At 43.4% G+C, this 20780-nt stretch overlaps 1 pseudogene; it reads right to left on the bottom strand.

Moving 5' to 3' along the window:
• Nucleotides 1-7142: 7142 nt before the first annotated feature.
• LOC132251494 (olfactory receptor 10A4-like) lies at nt 7143-10367 on the bottom strand (annotated as a pseudogene).
• Between the last annotated feature and the right edge of the window lie 10413 nt (nt 10368-20780).

Here is a 20780-nt window from a genome sequence, read left to right as displayed (position 1 = left end):
ATAAGAAATATGAAAAGAAAAAAATTAAGAACTAGGTATGACCTGACCCTGCACTTTGCCCTAAATAGGCAATTTTTTCTTCAGGCCCTTTTGTCAGCTTTTTCATTGAAAACTTCTCAATCTCCTCTATCCAGCTGCTGTCAACCGAGGGATTAAATCACCAAGTGCCCAAGGACCATTAGATAAAAACATTACTTCTATAGCATCTCTTTAGTACCAACTTTTATCTGACTATGTACATTCCTTTATTCAGTTCTTAGGGATGCATAAAACTTCCTCCTCCACAGGTAAATCTGTTTGACAGCTCAGTCATCAACCATATTCCCATTATGTCTAGGAAGTATGTGCAACCTTTCAGACATATAAATTCCTAATCCAATATTATCAGGTACTAGTCACTACTCCACCACAGCAGGAACATCACCTCAGTGCTACTAATAAATGAATTGACTTTAAATGATGACAAAGCAGTACTTACTTCTACGGTTGGTACACTCAAAGCTTGAATTGCAGCCATCTCCTCTCAATTCAGCATCACATGCAGCTGGACATGACCCCGCAGACTGTGCTCTAACCCTGATTCTGACATGGACCTTGCATCTCTATGAGAGGAGTTCAATATATATATATATATATATGGCTTGACTTCCAGACTTATAGCTTCTTTCCTTGTATCCAGTATCCAGTATCAGTATTGCTAACTATGTATTTATGCATTTCCTAATTCACCAGCTACTCTTTATACAAGCCGTACTCTTTAATACTTCTGCTGATGAGTCCATGAAATGGCTGGGAAGTGACAGTGGCCGGTGTATTTATTTTCTCCATGGAACAAACAATTGTGTTAAAATGATGAAACTGCTAAACGGCATAGTGCTATTCTCAATGGAGCATCCCCTTGCCCCCTAAAAAGCAAAATATCTCAAGTGTTAAAGAAAAACACACACACATAGCTCAAACCACAGAAGACAACTAATTGGGCGAAAAACACTTTGAATCTCAGAGGGAAACTTATTTGTTGGTGCTAATAATGTGACATAATGCATTTGTGACAGTATAGAATAAGTGGCTGGGAATTTTATTAATTGCTTTTCCTATGAACACTATGCTGTATTTCAACCTGGTTTTGAATGTCACTTTGAGGACGGCTAAATGCTTTCATTGCAGAGCAGGAACCTGGCATGTAGTGGATAAACTGTCGGCTACTTTCTGTTCCCATCTTGTGCCAGTAACTCATAGCCATAGATTCATAGATTCATAGAAGTTAGGGTCGGAAGGGACCTCAATAGATCATCGAGTCCGACCCCCTGCATAAGCAGGAAAGAGTGCTGGGTCTAGATGACCCCAGCTAGATACTCATCTAACCTCCTCTTGAAGACCCCCAGGGTAGGGGAGAGCACCACCTCCCTTGGGAGCCCGTTCCAGACCTTGGCCACTCGAACTGTGAAGAAGTTCTTCCTAATGTCCAGTCTAAATCTGCTCTCTGCTAGCTTGTGGCCATTGTTTCTTGTAACCCCCGGGGGCACCTTGGTGAATAAATCCTCACCAATTCCCTTCTGTGCCCCCATGATGAACTTATAGGCAGCCACAAGGTCGCCTGTCAGCCTTCTCTTGCGGAGGCTGAAAAGGTCCAGTTTCTCTAGTCTCTCCTTGTAGGGCTTGGTCTGCAGGCCCTTGACCATACGAGTGGCCCTTCTCTGGACCCTCTCCAGGTTATCCGCATCCTTCTTGAAGTGTGGCGCCCAGAATTGCACGCAGTACTCCAACTGCGGTCTGACCAGCGCCCGATAGAGGGGAAGTATCACCTCCCTGGACCTATTCGTCATGCATCTGCTGATGCACGATAAAGTGCCATTGGCTTTTCTGATGGCTTTGTCACACTGCCGGCTCATGTTCATCTTGGAGTCCACTAGGACTCCATGATCCCTTTCCACCTCTGTGCCACCCAGCAGGCCATTCCCTAGGCTGTAGGTGTGCTGGACATTTTTCCTCCCTAGGTGCAGCACTTTGCATTTCTCCTTGTTGAACTGCATCCTGTTGTTTTCTGCCCACTTGTCCAGCCTATCCAGGTCTGCCTGCAGCTGTTCCCTGCCCTCCAGCGTGTCCACTTCTTCCCATAGCTTTGTGTCATCTGCAAACTTGGACAGAGTACATTTGACTCCCTCGTCCAAGTCGCTGATGAAGACATTAAAGAGTATCGGTCCAAGGACCGAACCCTGCGGGACCCCACTGCCCACACCCTTCCAGGTCAAGACCGACCCATCTACCACGACTCTTTGGGTGCGACCCTCTAGTCAATTCGCCACCCACCGGACTGTGTAGTCATCCACATCACAGCCTCTTAGCTTGTTCACCAGTATGGGGTGGGATACCGTATCGAAGGCCTTCCTGAAGTCCAGGTATACAACATCCACCTCTCCTCCTGTGTCCAGGCGTTTCGTAACCTGGGCATAGAAAGACACTAGGTTGGTCAGGCACGATCTGCCCGCCACAAACCCGTGCTGGTTTCCCCTCAGCATAATCTGCCCTGCCGGGCTCTCACAAATGTGAGCCTTGATGATTTTTTCAAAGACTTTACCAAGGATGGAGGTGAGACTGACTGGCCTATAGTTGCCCGGGTCCTCCTTCCTCCCCTTCTTGAAAATGGGGACCACGTTAGCCCTTTTCCAGTCTTCTGGGACTTGGCCCATGCGCCACGAGCGTTCGAATATTCCCGCCAGTGGCTCTGCAATGATGTCGGCCAGTGCCTTCAGCACCCTCGGATGGAGCCCATCCGGGCCTGCCGATTTAAAGGCATCCAGTTCTTCCAAATGACTCTGCACCACCTCCGGATCTACGCATGGCAGTCTGGCGCCTTGCTGCTACCTCTCTACAACCCCAGTGAGAGACTTGTCGTGCCCTCGCTCAGGAACACTGAGGCAAAGAACTCATTGAGGAGTTCAGCCTTGTCCCCCCTGTCTGTCACCAATTGCTTCTGCCCATTTAGCAGAGGTCCTATTCCTCGCTGGGCCTTCCTTTTACTCCCAATATATCTAAAAAACAATTTCTTGTTGTCCTTTACTTGGGTTGCCATCCTCAGCTCCATGGTAGCTTTGGCCCGTCTAACTGCCTCCCTACAAGCATGAGCAGAGGAGGTATATTCGTCTTTAGTGATCTCACCCTGTTTCCACTTTTTATGTGCTCCCCTTTTGGCCCTTAGGCTGCCCTGGATTTCTCTGGTCAGCCATGGAAGCCTCCTGGCCCCTTTCCCTCTTTTGCCTCGCTCGGGGATCGCCTTGCTTTGTGCCCGAAGGATCGTTTCCTTTAGGCACAGCCACCCTTCTTGGGCTCCCATCCCTTCAAAACTCCTACTCTGCAGTGCGTCCTTGACTAATCACATGAGTGCAATGAGATCAGCTTTCCTAAAGTCTAGCACTTTCACCCTACTAGTTACCATACCCACTCGCCGTCTTATGTTGAAATCTATTATAAGGTGATCACTGTCTCCCAAATGACTACCGATCTGGAGGTCCCCTATCATGTCATCTCCCATTGCCAATACCAGATCCAGTATGGCATTCCCCCTAGTGGACTTGTAGTGGACCTAGTGGACCCCATGTAAGACTTGTATTGCTTAAGTTGGTGCAGAGTTGAGGAACACCACCAGTATGTGAGCACTTTTGAACATGGAAAAGCAAGTAGTTATAAGTAATTTAGGAAACTGGCAACCTCCAGTGACCTTCCAGTTCACTGTCAGCTGATCTCCCACTGGGCTTGCAATTCACAAGGTATATGGGATGCTCCAGAAGGTGCTCTGCTATCTTCAAGATCTCACTCGTGTCTTCACTCAGATGGGATTTCCCCATTGCTTCAGTACAAGCAGTTCTCTTGTTGGACCGATTTTTTGGCTTTCTACATCATAATCCCACCAACATATAGGGCTCTTTTTTCAGTTGGGTCATGGGATGTAATGGCTCATTATGTATTTCACTGATAAATGATGTGGGAAGTTATCCAACATTAGTGTCCTCCAAATATTCATTATCATCTCCCTGATGATGTTCTCATTCTTCTGCAATTTTTGCTACAAACACTAAGTTTAATAGAATGACTATACTCTGGCTGTTTCTTAGGAAACCAGCATACCTAGTCCAGCTGTTCATGTAGTGATGCACAGAAACCCAGGAAAGTATTGTGCTATCAGCTGGGCCCTTATAGGATACAGTTCCAGTATACACTTGGGAACTATTTCAGAGCAGGTGGAGGGCTCTTGTACCATGGCTGTTACCCAAGAGTTATCCAACTTTGACCTTTTTAAGATGTTGCTGGCCTATTTCCTTCTGGCTACCACCTGTGGGAGATGGTTGGTTATTACGGGTAGAATAGTTTCCTTACCAGTAGGAGTGACTTCAGTTGGCACACCCAGATAATGGTCATGTCTATACAAGATGCTGTGTCACCATAGTGACAAGCTACAGCAATGTAGTTTGTTGCTATGGCAGTGTAGCAAATGCGGGCACAAGCCGTGATGCCGCTGCTACTGCGCAGTAGCAACAAACTACTACAAGTAGCAACAAGCTACTGCACAAAAAGGTTCAGAAATTACCCTTGTGGCATTGGGGCTGTGTAGTACCGGCAGTTACTATACAGTCATTTAGTATTTGGTAAAGCAAGTACTAAGTGATTGTGCAGTAACAACTACACAGTCAGGCGCAAATGTAGACACACCCAATGATAACAGTCAGGGGAATCAAACAGGAGGCCATGAACATCTATTTTGAGCATGGATAGGTACCTGGTAGCAGCTTACCACTATGTTAGGGAAGTACATCAAGAGCTCAGTGAGCAACTATTCACTAGGACACCCGAGGGGGAAAACCAGGAGTAATGGCCACAAAATCCTGGAAGACTGATTCAGGCTCAACATTACAAAAGGCTTCTTCACAGTCAGGGTGTCCAGACTGTGCAATAAGCTCCCTCCAGAGGAGGTGCAACCGCCTACCCTGGAAATCTTCAAGAGGAGACTAGACAGGCACCTTGCTGGGGTCACCTGACCCCCTGTTATCTTTCCTGCTTGGTGCAGGGGGTGGACCCAATGACCATCCAAGGTCCCTTCTGGTCTTCCAGTCTATGAATCTATGAATTATACAAAAATAAATTATTTCTTAGGGTGATACCATTTTTTGAACCAACTGCACAGTTAAAATAGATTTTGAGAAGCTTACAAATGCCAAACACTCTTTTTTTTCAGGTTTTCTGAAACATTGTCAAGGCATTTCCATTTCCTTCATGCAAATTTACTTTTTTGTAAATTTACTCGTAGGAAATTAGATGGCATTTCCATTTCCTTCATGCAAATTTACTTTTTTGTAAATTTACTTGTAGGAAATTAGATGGCATTTCCATTTCCTTCATGCAAATTCACTTTTTTGTAGATTTACTTGTAGGAAATTAAATGGCATTTTTGAAATTTTGGGAATTATGCCTGGTAGCTGTGTGTTAGGATTATCCCTAAAGCTTTTAGAAGCATGTTAGAGAAATAATAATAATAAGAAGAAGAATGCCTTGCATTCAAAAGCTTGTTTAGGTCTATCCCAACTGTGTATTTGGTCCAATAGAAGGTATTACCCTAAGAAACCACTGCTTCTAGATATGTTAAGATGGGCAGAAATTAGAGAAGGCCCAGATGTGACACAAGTGATAAAGGGCTTGGGAGGTTAGTAATAGGCTCAGGAAGGAGTTTGACCTTGTGGTCACATTTGCATAGACTGTGCCACCTTCTCTAAAAGGGGTCATGGTCCTCTTCTGTGGATCTCCTGGGAGTATTTTAACAAACTACTTCCTATCTACTGGAAGGAAACTGTGGGGCATTGGCATTGCCCTCATCCCCCTGCTTTATTTCTAGCCAATTAAATGTTGTGTTTGATATTTTGCATATTATACCTAGTAGTTGTGTTTTAAGGTTTTTCCTGAAGCTTTGAAATGAATATTAGAGAAATACTTGTTTTAGATAGGGATGATTCTTCTCTGGATAAGGGGTTGGAAAAGATGATCGCCTGGGGTCCCTTCCCAATATGATTTTCAATGAGCCCATGACCTCTAACAAGAACCTTTAAAATATCCCTAAGGAGAATTCATAGTTTCACACAGCGCAAGTATCACCATTGCTGTGTTTTTGGTGGAGAATCTTGGTGGCCACTGACTTCACATAGAAAGAAAATGTCTAATGGTATTTGTAACACAGAAGCATTAAAGCAAACCACCTTTTATTTATAATTCATTTATAATTATAATTCATTTGCTTGGACAACATAGGGAAGTCTGAATTCCTTTGAAAACACAGAACTTTGTAACAACTTTTCTCAGTGCTACCTTAACCTCTTTGTCTCTCAAGCTGTCAATAAGGGGCTTAACTAGGGGAGTGAGGACAATGTAGAAGAAAGACAACACTGTCTAAGTCTCTAATAGACTCTTGTTTTGGTAGCATATATACAATAAATAAAGGGCCTGTAGTTGCTTAGATCCTCCTTTTTTCCTTTCTTAAATATGGGCACTATGTTTGCCCTTTTCCAGTCATTGAGGATCTCTCCTGATTGATATTGAGTTTTTAAAGACAATGGCCAATGGCTCTGTAATTACATCAGCAAAGTCCTCATCACTGTTGGGTACATCTTATCTGGCTCCATGGACTTGTATATGTCCAGCTGTTCAAAATAGTCCCTAACCTTCTCTTTCGCCACTGTTGGCTGTTGACCTCCACCCCAAACTATCCTGTCTGGTGCAGTAGTTTGGAAGCAGACCTTGCCTGTGAAGACGGAGGCAAAACAGTCATTGAGCACTTCAAACTGTTCTGCATCCTTTGAAGAGCAGGTCAAAGATACACTTGTATAGGATGGTTTAGATAGGGATGATTCTTCCCTGGATCAGGGGGTTGGAAAGGATGACCATCTGAAAGCCTTTTGAGACATACTTTTCAATGATTTTGTGATCCCTAAGAAGAACTCTTAAAATATCCTGAAGACGAATTCATAACCTCACACAACACAAGTATCAGCACTGTTTTGGTAGAGAATCTAGGTGGCCACTGACTTCACACAAAAAGAACATGTCTAGTGGTACTAGTAACACAGATGTCTTGAATCAAACCAATTTTTATTTCTACTTCACTTGCACTGAACACAAGCACATAGAGAAGTCTGAATTTCTTTGTTAACACAGAATTTAGCAACAACTTTTGTCAGGGCCACTTTTACCTCTTTGTTTCTCAAGCTGTATATGAAGGGGTTAATTAGGGGAGTGAGGACAGTGTAGAAGAAAGAGAAGGCTTTATCCAAGTCTCTCAGGGTGTCCTTTTTTGGTACCATATACACAATAAATAAGGTCCCGTAAAATATTGTCACTACAGTGAGGTGGGAGGAGCAGGTGGAAAAAGCCTTTTGCCTCTTGGTGGTAGAGCTGATTTTCAGGATGGTTGTGATGATACAGATGTAAGATGTCATTGTTAATAAAAATGGTGGAAGAGTGCAGATAACAGTTAGAACGGCAGCTACAACTTCCAGCATGAATGTGTCGCTGCAGGAGTTTTACGATTGGGATAAAATCACAAAAGAAATGGTCCATTTCATTAGGGCCACAAAAAGTTAAGTTTAGCATTAAAACTATTGTTATACTAATAGCCAGAAAACTACTTGTCCACGACATGGCTGCTAGCTGTAAGCAGAATCATCCATTCATAAGGGATGCATAATGCAGTGGTTTGCATATTGCCAAATACCGGTCATAAGACATTGCTGCCAAAAGACAGCATTCTGTGCTAGCCAGGAAACTAAAAAAATAATACTGTGTGAAGCAGCCACTGAATGAAATGGTTTCATCCCCAGTCACAAAGCTTGCCAACATCCTGGGCAGAATGGCTGAAGCGTAACAGGTCTCCAAGCAGGATAAATTCCCCAGAAAAAAGTACATGGGGGTATGAAGATGGTGATCAACTACAATCAAGACAAGGATGAGGATGTTCCCAACGATGGTCAGAATGTAGATTGTTAGAAACACTGGGAAAAGAAGAGCTTGTATTTCCGAGATGTTCCCGAATCCCAGGAGGACGAATTCCCTGACTGCTGTCTGGTTTCCCCACTCTGTGCTCACTCCTGGGTGCACCTTGGAGACAGAACACAAAACCAGAAAAATAATTTGAAGGGGGCAGATTGTAATGAAGTATCAACCTGGGATTAGTTCTATAAACACACCACAATCCACAACATTAAGATGTTTCAGAAAGGCAACATGAATCTGAAGGAAAGATTTCAAGTACCCCATCTTTTATATCATTGTATGTGTTCAGCGTGTAACCAGAAACCCCCAGAGTGCAGTAAAGCTGGGGATTCTTGCAATAAAAGATTTATCCTCAAGATTTTGCAGCTAAAGTGCTCTGGTTGCCATTTGCACCCTCTTTTCTTTTTGTTTTGTTTTCCATCTAAAACCTCTCCAGACAAATGCCAATTGCTGAGCTGTTGCATGACAAGCTCATGCCATATTTTTGCTTTACTTTCACTAAACAGAATAATTCATGGATTCATAGCTTGCCAGGGGCTGGAAGGGACCTTGCAGATGATTGGGTCCAGCTTCCCAGCTCTAGGCAGGAAGACAAGCAGGGTTAAGCAACCCCAGTGAAGTGACTGTCTACTCCCTTCTTAAAAATCTCCAGGCTAGGTGACTGCACCACCTCTGGAGGGAGTTTATTTCAGTCTGGACACCCTGTCTATGAAGGAGTTTTTCCTGGTATTAAGCCTGAAGTGGCCTTCCAAGAGTTTGTATCCATTGGTCCTGGTCTTCCCTGGGGGTGCGCTAGTGAACAGTCGTTCACTGAGCTCCTGATGCACTTCTCTGATATACCACCAAGCCCCTATCAAGTGCCCTCTCAACCTTCTCTTCTTTAGGCTAAGGAGGCCCAGGTTGCTCAGCCTATCCTCGTATGGCTTGCCTTGCATGTCCCTGATCATAGGGATGGCTCTTTTCTGGACCCTCTCAAGTTTTTCCATGTCCTTATTGAAGTGTGGTGCCCAGAACTGGACACAGTACTCCAACTGCGGTCTCACCAGCGCTGAGTACAGTGGGAGTATTACTTCCTTAGCTTTACACGAGATGCATCAGTTGATGCATGCCAGCCTGCTGACCATCACCTCACACTGACAACTCATATTCATACAATGATTGATCATTACCCCTAGGTCCCTTTCAGCTGTGGTGCAAGTCAAGCTGTTACCACCGAGCCTATATGTATGTTGAGGGGTGTTTGCCCCCAGATGGAGCACCTTACACTTGGAAGTGTTAAACTTCATCTGACGCTGGTCTGCCCAGCTCTTGATCCTGTCCAGATCTGCCTGTATCTGCAACCTATTATTTGGTGTGACCACACTGCCCCATAACTTGGGGTCATCCGCAGACTTGGCCAGTGAGCTTTTCACTCTCCCATCCAAATCAGTGATAAAGATGTTGAAAAGCACCGGTTCAATCACGGACCCCTGAGGGACACCACTGGCCTCTTTGCACCAGAATGACACAGATCCATTCATGAGAACTCTCTGGGTCCTACCGTGCAGCCAGTTTCCCATGCACTGAACCGTCAAGCAGTTGAACCCACAACCTTCCAGTTTTCCCACAAGGATTTCATTGGATACTAGATCAAAAGCCTTTTGGACATCTAGATATATAACATCTACCACGTCTCCTGTGTCCAGGTGGTGATAGACCTGATCGTAGAAGCAGATGACATTGGTAAGACAAGACCTACCCGTGACAAAGCCATGCTGGCTGTTGTTCAGAATCTTACCTTCCACGAGTGTATCGCACATAGGTCCTTTAATGAGCTTTTCGAGGATTTTTCCTGGGATGGAGGCCAGGCTGACTGGCCTATAGTTTCCTGGATCCTCACTCTTCCCCTTTTTGAAGATGGGCACAATGTTGGCCTTCTTCCAGTTGTCAGAGAGGTCCCGTGTGTCACGAATTCTGAACAAGCTTTGCCAGGGGTTCTGCAATGACCAAAGCAGCTCCTTCAACACTCTCGGATGGAGTCCACCCGGTCCTGCTGATTTACAAATGTCTACCTTTTCTATTTGGTATTGCACCCACTCAGCATCCATAATGGGGAGGCTGTCAGTCCCAGCATGTCTCCTATGAGCCTTATCTCACTTGCCATTCCCCATGGTCTGGTGAAATACCGAAGCAAAGTGGGCATGCAGGAGTTCAGTTTGTTCCTGAATGTCAGTTAGCAGCTGTCCTGAGGTGTTAAACAGGGGTCCCACACTTCCATTTGTTTTCCTTCTACTGCTTACGTACCTTAATAAGGACTTCTTATGATCCTTGACTCCCATAGCCAACCTAAACTCCATCGTCGCCTTGGCTTTCCTGATCATTTCCTTACAAGTGCTGGCCACTGTTGTATAGTACTCGTTGAGGACCATCCCTAGCTTCCAGTGTGCGTACACCTCTTTTTTTCTTTTTTTAAGAGGACTGTAATGTCCCTATTAAGCTTGGAGGGCTTGCCAGCCCTTCTGTTGCCTTTCTTCTTTGCAGGAACGGTTATCTTTTGTACTTTGAGAATTGTATCCTTGAGCAATGACCACTCTTCATGCACCGCATTTGCCTTCCCTTCCTGGCCCCACATCGCCTCCCATACTAATGCTCTGAGCCTGTCAAAAGTCAGCATTTTTTAAGTCCAGGACTTCAATCCTTCTGGTTGATTTGTTGACCTTGCAGTTGACAATGAACCTGATAATTTCTTGGTTGCTGTCGCCCAAGTTACCCTCAATGTTCAAACCACATACCAGATCAACTCCCTTGGCCAAGACCAAGTCTAGGAGAGCCTGGTTACCTCTGGGTGGCCCTTGCACTTCCTGGGTCATGAATAGCTCCTCAATCACAGTCAAGAAACTGTGTGAATGAGCTGACCTTGCCAAGTGTTCCTCCCAATCTATGTCCAGATAATTGAAGTCACCCATGATTATTGCTTTTTGAAAAAAAAAAAATTGCCAATGCACAGTTAGGGAATGAGGCCAGGAATAAGTTTGAAACAATGGTTTTCTGAGTGATTCAAGAGAGAGTGATTTCTGAGACAGAAAATGTGAGTATTGTCTCATTTTCTATGCTTGATGGTATGAAAGCAATTGGATGATTAAAGGGCTGTCCTATGGTCTATAGTTCCTTTGTCATCTGTTTACTCCATATTAATAATATGGTGCTCACAGGTCTCCTCTGATGTGCTCTAATGCTCAGCAATGTACTAAACATAAATTATTAATAAGAATGTAATAAATCAGTCCCAAATCATAAATTCCACTGCCTGCCTCAAACTATAAGAAGACGAGCCTAGTCAAGGCCCAATATTGGGAGCATATGAAATGGGAACCCTGGAAGAGCTAAGACCTAGGGCATTATTTGTCAACCCTTTAGAGTCATGGCACCTATCCACAATATTTTTTATTTCACAGTACAGTTGTGGAGAACCAGCTTCCTAGAGTAAGAGAGGGTAGAGTGTGTAGATGCACACTGCACTCACATGCAGCTGCCTGAACATAGAAATCAACCCATTTAAGGATCCTGGAATAGTCTGTATAGTCACTCCATTTGTGCATCACACCACACAGCTATATAAATAAATGTTGGCTATATAAATAAATGTTGGCATTTCCATCAGTAAGGTCTCTAATTAAAGCTGCCCCATAGTGTTGGGAATTAAGTTATTGTGTTATGTGAAGAGCAAGACAATCCACACAGTTCAGGTTACAAAAGCTAATCAGTGAATTGTATTTTCTCTTCAATTAAGAGCTTGTAATAGTTAAATTGAGTCACTGGAATTTCTAAGTTTTTTTTTTTTAAATGCCTTGTTTCACCCCATCAAAACTGTGGGTATCTTTTCATATATTCAAAGCCTTGTTTTAATTATACCCAGTGTAATTCTTCTCCTCCCCGCCCAAAATAAGACTGCATTTAGTTAAGAAACAAAACAAGCTTTGTGAATCAAGCCAAGTGTTTCACATCATAGTGCAGCTTTTGTATTCTGGGACCTGCGTGTCCAGCATCACATTTCAATGGAACCTATTACTCAGAAAGATGGTCTGTTATAATGTACCGCCCTTTGGCTTAATATTCATTCTTTGCTTTGAATAATTATTTTGTCTTATAAGCAGAGAGATTTGGTTAGCTATGTTAATCTGAAGTCAGGAAGAATTTGGGTGGATTTGAGCCTTACAGATTAAGGCAGAGATGTATAGCATAGTCTTTTCTGAGTCAGAGCTCACTTCATCAAATGCTGATAATATGAAGTGGGCACAGCATCTGATGGAGTGAGTTCAGACTCACAGAGAAGTAATGTCAGAAAGTGTGGCTTCATAATACATAAAATAGCTGGTGGAAATTCCTGGGATCCAAAAAATATCACTTTGTCCTTTTCTATCAGGCAGTTTTTCATATAGAAACCAGCCTGGTTCCCTGTTTGGCTGTTTGGAGACCCTAAAGTTTCCTGTTTTCATGACCAGACTCTGAGGTACTGCACAAAAGCTAGGGACACTGCACTTCCTAGGTGCTGTGTGGGACTTATAATGTTTACGAAATCTGGGTTAGCTTCTAGTGTCACATTCAAGGGTGTCTTTAGCCCCGAACCTCTCCCCACCACCTGCTGCTTGACCACTGAGAAAAAGCTCAGTTTTATCTAAGGGGCAACTTTTTAGTCCCATGTCCCTCAGCTCCACCTGTTTCATCCTTCCCTTGCCAGCTCCAGCAGAGAAGAATTTGACTGCTTACAGATTCAAGCTCTTGTCTAGTTTGTGTTACACTGACGTGGTCCTCACCTTCATAGGAAAGAATAATTTGAAAGTGCCACAACAGACAATCAGTACGGTATAAGAAAGAGTAAAAGAGATTTCCTATATAAGAGAAATCATAACCAAGTGACTGTTTATAGAGATGGACAGAAATGTGAAAAAAAAAATGAAGAACTAGTTATGATATTACCCTATGCTTTGCCTTAAATATGCAGCTTTTTCTTCAGATCCTTTTTCAGTTTTTTTTAATAAAAACTTATCATTAGGCTCTACCCAGCTTCAGTCAACTGAAGATTTAAATCACCAAGTGCCGAAGGATCATTAGGCAAAAACTTACTTCCATGGCATCTCTTAAGTACCAGCTATATTTTTATTCAGTTCTCAGGGATGCATAAAACTTCCTCCTACAGAGGTACTTCTGTTTGACAGCTCAGTCATCAACCCCGTTCCCATTATATCTAGGAAGCATGTATAATCCTTTCAAACATATAAGTTCCTACTGCAATATCCTCAGTTACCAGTCAGCACTCCACGAAAGCAAGAACATCATCTCAAAGCTACTAATATATGGTGAACTGACTTTAAAGCAGTACTTACTTGGTTGGTTGGTACGCTCAAAACTTGAACTGCAGTCATCTTCTCTCAATTCAGCATCACATGCAGCTGGACATGGCACTGCAGACTGTGTTTTAACCCTGATTCTGACATGGACCTTGCGTCTCTAAGAGGAGATCACTATATATGGTTGACTGCCAGAATTATAGCTTATTGCCTTGTATCCCCTGTCAATATTACTATCTATGTATTAATGTTTCTCCAGATTCACTAGCTACTCACTATACAAGCAGTACTCTTTAATACTTCTGCTGATGAGTCCATGAAATGGCTGAGAAGTGACAGTGGCCGGTGTATTTATTTTCTCCATGGAACAAACAATTGTGTTAAAGTGATGAAAATGCTAAACTGTATAGTGCTGCTCTCAATGGAATGCCCCCCCCCCCCCCAAAACCCCCCCCAAAACATCTAAAAGGTTAAAGAGAAAACATACACACAGAGATCGAATCACAGAAGACAACTAATTGGGAAACAAATCTCAAAGGAATTTGCTTTGAATCTCCATAGAAAATATAGGGAAACTTCTAGCCCTAAGGGAGTTATTTGTTGGTGCTAATAATGTGACATAATGCACTTGTGACGGTATAGGATAAGTGTCGGGGAAGCTTATTAATTGTTTTTTCTATGAACACGATGCTGTATTTCGACCTGGTTTTGAATGTCACTTTGAGGATGCCTAAGGCTTCCATTCTAGTGTGGGAACCTGGCATCTAGTGGATAAACTGTTGGCTACATTCTCTTCCCATCTTGTGCCAGTGACTCATAGCCATGTAAGACTTGTATTGCTTTAAATCTGTGCAGAATTGCAAAAGACCACCAGTATGTGAGCACTTCTAAACACAAAAAAGCAAGTAGTTATAAGTAATTAGGAAACTGGCAACCTCCAGTGCCCTTCCAGTTCACTGTTAGCTGATCTACCACTGGACTCGCAATTCACAAGGTATATGGGATGCTCCAGAAGGTGCCCCGCTGATTTTTTTTTTAGGTCCTGCAGTCTTCAAGATCTCACTGATGTCTTTACTCAGATGGGGTTTTCCCGTTGGTGCAGTATAATCAATTCTATTTTTAGACCCATTTTTAGCTTTCTGCACCATAACCCCACCAACATAGAGGGCTCTCTTTCAGTTGTGTTGTGGGGTGTCACGGATCTGTATGCATTTCAGTGCTAGATGATCTAGGAAGCTAGCCAACATTAACGTCCTCCACATATCCATTATTATCTCCCTGATGAAGTTCTCAGTCATCTGCCATTTGTGCTTCAAACACTGAGATTAATAGGATGACTAGCCCCTAGCTGATTCTCAGCAAAGCAGCACCCCACGCATGCTTTGAGAGAGAGGAGAAAGCCCACTCCCTCTCCCACAGAATGAGGAGCATGCGTGGGGAGCTCAAGCATGCGTGGTTGAGCGAATGTGAATGGTGAGAAAAATACATGTCTGTTCTCAGGTAAAGCTGAGAGAGAGAGAGTTGATTAACAGATGAATGCACCTTTGGAGAGAGTGGTCTTAGTGAAGTGATTGGATTTGGTATATTTGACAGGGAGTGACAGGACCTTTGCCTCAGAGGATTAGCTGTGGAGAGTGGGATGACTCTGGTCTAGAGGATCTTGCCTTTTTGGTGTTTGTTGTGCATGTGGTTTGTGGCTGTTGTATGTGCATGTGGTTGTGCATGTGGTTGTGCATGTGGTTTGTGGCTGTTGGATGTGCATGTGGTTGTGCATGTGGTTGTGCATGTGGTTTGTGGCTGTTGGATGTGCATGTGGTTGTGCACGTGGTTTGTGGCTGTTGGATGTGCATGTGGTTGTGCATGTGGTTTGTGGCTGTTAGATGTGCATGAGGTTGTGCATGTGGTTTGTGGGTGTTGGATGTCTTTGGTTTGAACTCTTGCTATGTGTGTGTTCTGCAAATGTTTGGAGAGTTGGCAAAGGCCGGAGGGCTCCACGGTGCAGTGCCCTGGTGACTGTGTGAGTTCATACCCCCAATCACAAGGGTTGTGTGTGCAAGGAATCTGCCAAAAAACCTGCACATAGATGTTTTGTACATGTGTTTGGGAGCTTGTGGACTGTGTTTGGTTCTTTGTGGTTTGTGTAAGTTATTTTGTGGAGCTTGGTAGAATTTGGGTGTTTTGTGATTTGGCTGTGAGTGGTAGTGGATCATGGAAAACAGTATAGCTGCTACCTCTCCTCCATGCAGGAAGAAATACACCGCTCGATGCAGCCCAATCTCCCATTACCTTCTCCTGAATTCTCTGTATCTCCACCTTGGTTCAGATTCATGTGGCTTTGACCTCAGACTGATACTGGATTCATCAACTTTTGACCTCGTTTGAGAATTGAAGTTTTGGCTATTTGGTCGAATAGAGATTGTATCCGTCTTTGTTCCCTTGTGCTTATATTGTTATGATTGTTTTTATCCCTTACCCTTTGTTTAAAACCCTCTTCTTCTTCAAATAAATCTTTGTTTTATGTTTGTATTTTAATTCATATTTTCCTGTCTGTGTCAACACACTGAGTACAAATTACACTGGCACATCCCATCTCTCAGTGTGCTGTCCATTTCTAAAATCTTTCCCCTCTACAGCACAAGATATAACACCCCAACCTACCACAGGTAAAGCAGGGGAGATAATGTCCTTCTTTTTTAAAGGCTGTTAATATAGGCTCAAGAAATCCCAGGGTGAGGCTCTGCCACACACACCCTCTCTCCTCCCACCCCACCACAGAGGAAGGCAAAAATCCCCACAGTTCATGTTAGTCTGACCATGGTGTAAAATTCCCTCTTGACCCCAAATATGTTGATCAGTCTCACCCTGAGTGAAGGGGTAAGATCCTACAGCCAGTAACCTCTGGCTTTAGTCCCAGCAGGAGCATTGGCACATCCAGACAAAAGCCCCAGCCGTGATCAAATCCAACACCGAATTTCTCTGAGGAACACTTAAAAATACCCTGACATGTGTAGCAGAAAGAGGGGAGGGGGAAACCAGAAAAGCTCAGAGGCATGGGAAATCACCATAAAAGAACATAGCATAGCTATAGCTAGATCATGCCTGAGCAGTGGGTGTCCAACTTCTTCAACACCTCCAGTGATGGAGAGTCCACAGCTTTCCTAGGCAACCTATTTCACTGCCTCACTATTCTCGCACAAGAGTTGCCATGAGCAACAGCAAAGGGATTTGCACAGAAAATGTGGCCCATGAGCCAAAAATCATGGATCACTGGCCTAAAACTTTTGCAGCTATCAAAATATACATGGAAAGAAATTGGCCACAGAGCCTTGGTTACTGTAAATCACTATATCCCCTTTAACTAGCTCAATAGCTCTATCCAGACTAAAAAAATCAGATGGGAAAACACATGAGGAGTAAAGGTAGTAGATTCAGTTCTCTGGTCTGTGTTAAGCATGAGGTCAGACTAGATGATCATACAGGTCTCTTTCTGCCTCAACTGTGAAATGAAGAACAACAACAATGGAAACATGCTGGTTTCATGCTGGTTATCATCATCATCATCATCAATGAAAAACATCCAAAAATGCATGATATAAACCCACGTGCAACTACTATGGGTAAAATGCCTTTCAAATGATATTGGGTCACTATTTCTTCATTTCAAGCACTGCTCTGCAAGGAGTAAAAGGAAAACATGCAAACCCCCGCCCTCCTAGAAAGCAGTGTATCAGCCATAGTGAATCATCTGCCCATTATTACTCAATATATGGCAGCAGATAGAAGTCTTAAACACCTGACAGTATTCTAGGGTAGGATTTCCAAAGAAACCCAAGGTATTCATAGTTACTACTCATATTGATTTTCAATGCAATTGTGGTGTTTAATCTCCTTAAAGAACTTTTAAAACCCTGCACCAAGTGGCTTACCAAAGGTTTCTTGGGAGGCCAATGGTACAGTGCAAAGTTTCAAACTGACATGTGGTCAATTGAAAATCTCAGCCTGATTTCACAAATTCATTCAGTCCCCATTTTCCCCTTGAAATTTGCCACAAGAAAAAGTCTTCCAGAACCTAGTGCAATGACTCAGAGAGACTGGTTAATACACATGTCACTGAGTTTTATGAAAGGAAATCTTGCTAAACCATACACTTCTTAGGGCTGCAATTTTATTGGAGTTCCAAAACTTTAGCTTAGTGTTAAAATGGTTACTGTCGGAGGGAAATGTGATGACTATGCTTTGTTTGCTATTTACCAGGGTGCTGTGCACAGAAATCCTGGACCAGAGGACTGGGACAGACATGCAAGTGCGGCGAAGGGGAAACCAGAGCAACCCACAGAATGGGAAGGTTTGGGTCATATAATATCTTCATCTAAAATTCCTTTTTACGTGCATAGATATGATATGGGCTATAAATATCACTCTACAATGATCACCAGGCAAACTAGCTGTACAACTAAATTGAAGATCATGGGACTGGGACATGGGTGATTGCCAAGCTAAATATTGAGTTAGGGACCCACAAAGCCATTGGAGTTCAGAGGTCTGGAACAAGGAGTCAGCAGGCAGGAACCAGAAACAAGAATGAAGCCAGGAAGCCATCAAGCTGGACCCAGAAACCAGAACACTAGAAAGAAACAGGTAGGGCCCAGGAACTGGAAAACTAAGACCCAAAGGTAGGAAACTACTAACAAGAGGTCAGAAACTCAAGGCTTTAGAGAGACATCTGTCCTTTGAGTATCTGGCTGGGCATGAAAATACCCACTGCTTACAAGCAGGCAGCCAGAAGTATGCAGGCAATTGGAGTGAGGTGGGGGCTGTTAAGTCACCGGAGCCAGTCCCGCTCATGCAACCAGGGCCAAATGAGGACAGGTTAGTCAGCCTGCTACACTGGTTCCTGACAGCCATTCCTTGTGGTCCCTGAGCTAGTTGTGTTGGGTTGGGAAGAGGGGTTGTAGATAGAAATGTGAACTTTCATGGCCTAGGAAAAATATTAATCCTACTTACTGCATGATCAGTAGGGCTGTGCGAAATTTCACCCGGTTTCCTTTTGAAGCTGTTTCAATGTGTTTTGAGCTCGAAACAGCAAAATCTAAACAAAACAATAGCTTTCAAAACAGCTTCAAAATGAAACAAGGGCACTCAAAAACATTTTGGAAGTTTTAAAACATTTTGAGTTTCGAAGCCAGGCTTCTTTGGCTTCAGTGCCAGTTCCAGCTGGCAGCAGCAGCCTCCTATCATCCAGCAGGCAGATTGGGGGCTTGCCTGCACCTTCAGGAGGGCTGCAGGGGCAGTGCTGGACTCCTCCTGGGGATGCCAGCCAGATGACAGGAGGCTGGTGCTGCTGGCTGGCTCCAGCAGCAGCACCTAACTTCCCAGCGCTGGGTGCAGAATAGCCTATGGGCAAAATGTCAAAACAGCATTGAAACAGCAAAACAGTTTTGATTAAATGAAATGGAGCAGAGCTTTCCAAATGAAACAAAACTTGAAACTAAACACTGTTCTGTTTAAATGTTGAAATGGAAGTCAGAGCAGAACAGTGCTGTTTTGCAGAGCCCTACTGATCATTACCCACAGTGACAGAGGGTCTGAAGGGGAAGCTTGTGAGGCTGGGGCTCTGTCAACATGGTCCAGGCATAGTCAGCTTTCTCATACATTATAGGATTGGGATTCACCTCCAGAGAAAACCCAGGTGTCTGCTTTCATCGTGTATGTGGTTCTGGACGAAATCCAATCTGCTCCAACTCCATGTCCCCCAGAGCCACTGAAGAGGAACTCTTTTAAATAAAGTAAATAAAGATCATGGATATGATCAAAGATATCTGGAAAATGGAAAGGAGGATGAGAATATTAAACAAAAATAAATATATAACCTTGTGGCGTGAAATAGAAATGACACAAACTTTAGTATTTTAGAGTGGAAAATCCTATACTCAGGGCCAGATTCTATTCCATTTTGAGGTATCTAAGTGAACGTAGGTGAGTGTCCAATCCTATTCCATCCCCAAAGCTGTTGGGTCTTCCTTCTCCTCCTTGCTGCTTTTTTGTGACTTAGGCTGGAAATAAAGAGTGTAGCATGTTACAATAAACATGCATTGAAGGATTTTCAGGGAGAGGGAGGGAAGTGTTAGCTTTGTTTTCAAAACCATGGCAAAAACTCCATTAAGAGTACAACTTATAGTTTCATAGTGCTTAGGGTCAGAAGGGACCTAAACAGATCATCAGATCCGACCCCCTACCCCAGGCAGGAATGTGTGCCGCAGTCATATCGCCCCAGCCAAATCATATCACCCCAGTCAAACATCTGTCCAGCCTCCTCTTGAAGACCCCCAAGGTAGGAGAGAGCATCACCTCACTTGGGAACCCATTCCAGAGCCTGTTCAGTTGTGTTTCTTTGTGTGTGTGTTTGGGGTTTTTTCAGATTAAACTGGAGTGGGTAATTGAGTTAGTAAGGTAGTAAAGAAAATGCAAACCTAGGTTATGAAACGTGACATTAATTATCTTGACCTATTTGGCTAAAATGTTCAGTAAAATGAAGGCTGGAAAGAGATATGATGATTATGTTTAAATATATCCATATGGCAACTATAATGGAGGTAGGAGAGCTATTTAAGTCAAAGGCAAATTTTGATACAAGATCAAGTAGATAGAAAATTAAACCAATAACCGTTAGACAGGACATCCCAAGTTTTTTGGGGTTTTTTACTATTAAAAGCGTTAAGCTTTTCAATGGTTTTCTAAACAAAGTAGTAAGTAAGGGCAAGGACCTTGAATCACTTCAAAATTGAGCTTGACACATTCATGGAAGGGGCACTATGATGGGATACAGGTGCTCATGGAGTGAGTGACATGTTTCAGGATTTGGTATTTGTATTAACAGGGTGGAAGGTAACTCTATCCCCATGTTGTAGGTGTCTGGTAATAGCATGATTCAGAGTTTTACCTGGTCACCTGTTTGAAGCACTGAACATCTTTCCCCTGAAATCCCCCCTTAAATGTGTTATTTGGCTTCTGCTCTATGGAGTCCGTCTCCCACACCTGGCCCTTCCCTGAAGCACTGGACATTACTTTAATTAGAGCTGGGAGCTGTCCAGTGTGTGATGATGCTCTTACTTGTATTTAGAAACCCATCAGGTCTTGCTCACATATCCAGTATCAAACTGATCGGCAGATTTGGAGTCAGCATGAAAAATTTGCCAGGACAGACTGGGAAAGACTATTAATTCATTTGCATGTCTCTGTAGCATGCGACATGGGCTTTCTCCTTGGTTTATCCTAACAAATTCCTTGCATTTACAATTTATCCATTTTCTCCAACAGCAACTGGGTGATACGGACTCTTACAGATTGGCTCCCAGTATGGAGAAGATGAAACTATAAGACATCTTATGCAAAGTCTGTCATCCATTTCAACAAACTGAGATA

The sequence above is a fragment of the Alligator mississippiensis genome, chromosome 7 (assembly GCF_030867095.1).
Source record: "Alligator mississippiensis isolate rAllMis1 chromosome 7, rAllMis1, whole genome shotgun sequence".
NCBI classification, from domain to species: Eukaryota; Metazoa; Chordata; order Crocodylia; family Alligatoridae; genus Alligator; species Alligator mississippiensis.
This window is presented reverse-complemented; position numbering and strand designations above follow the sequence as displayed.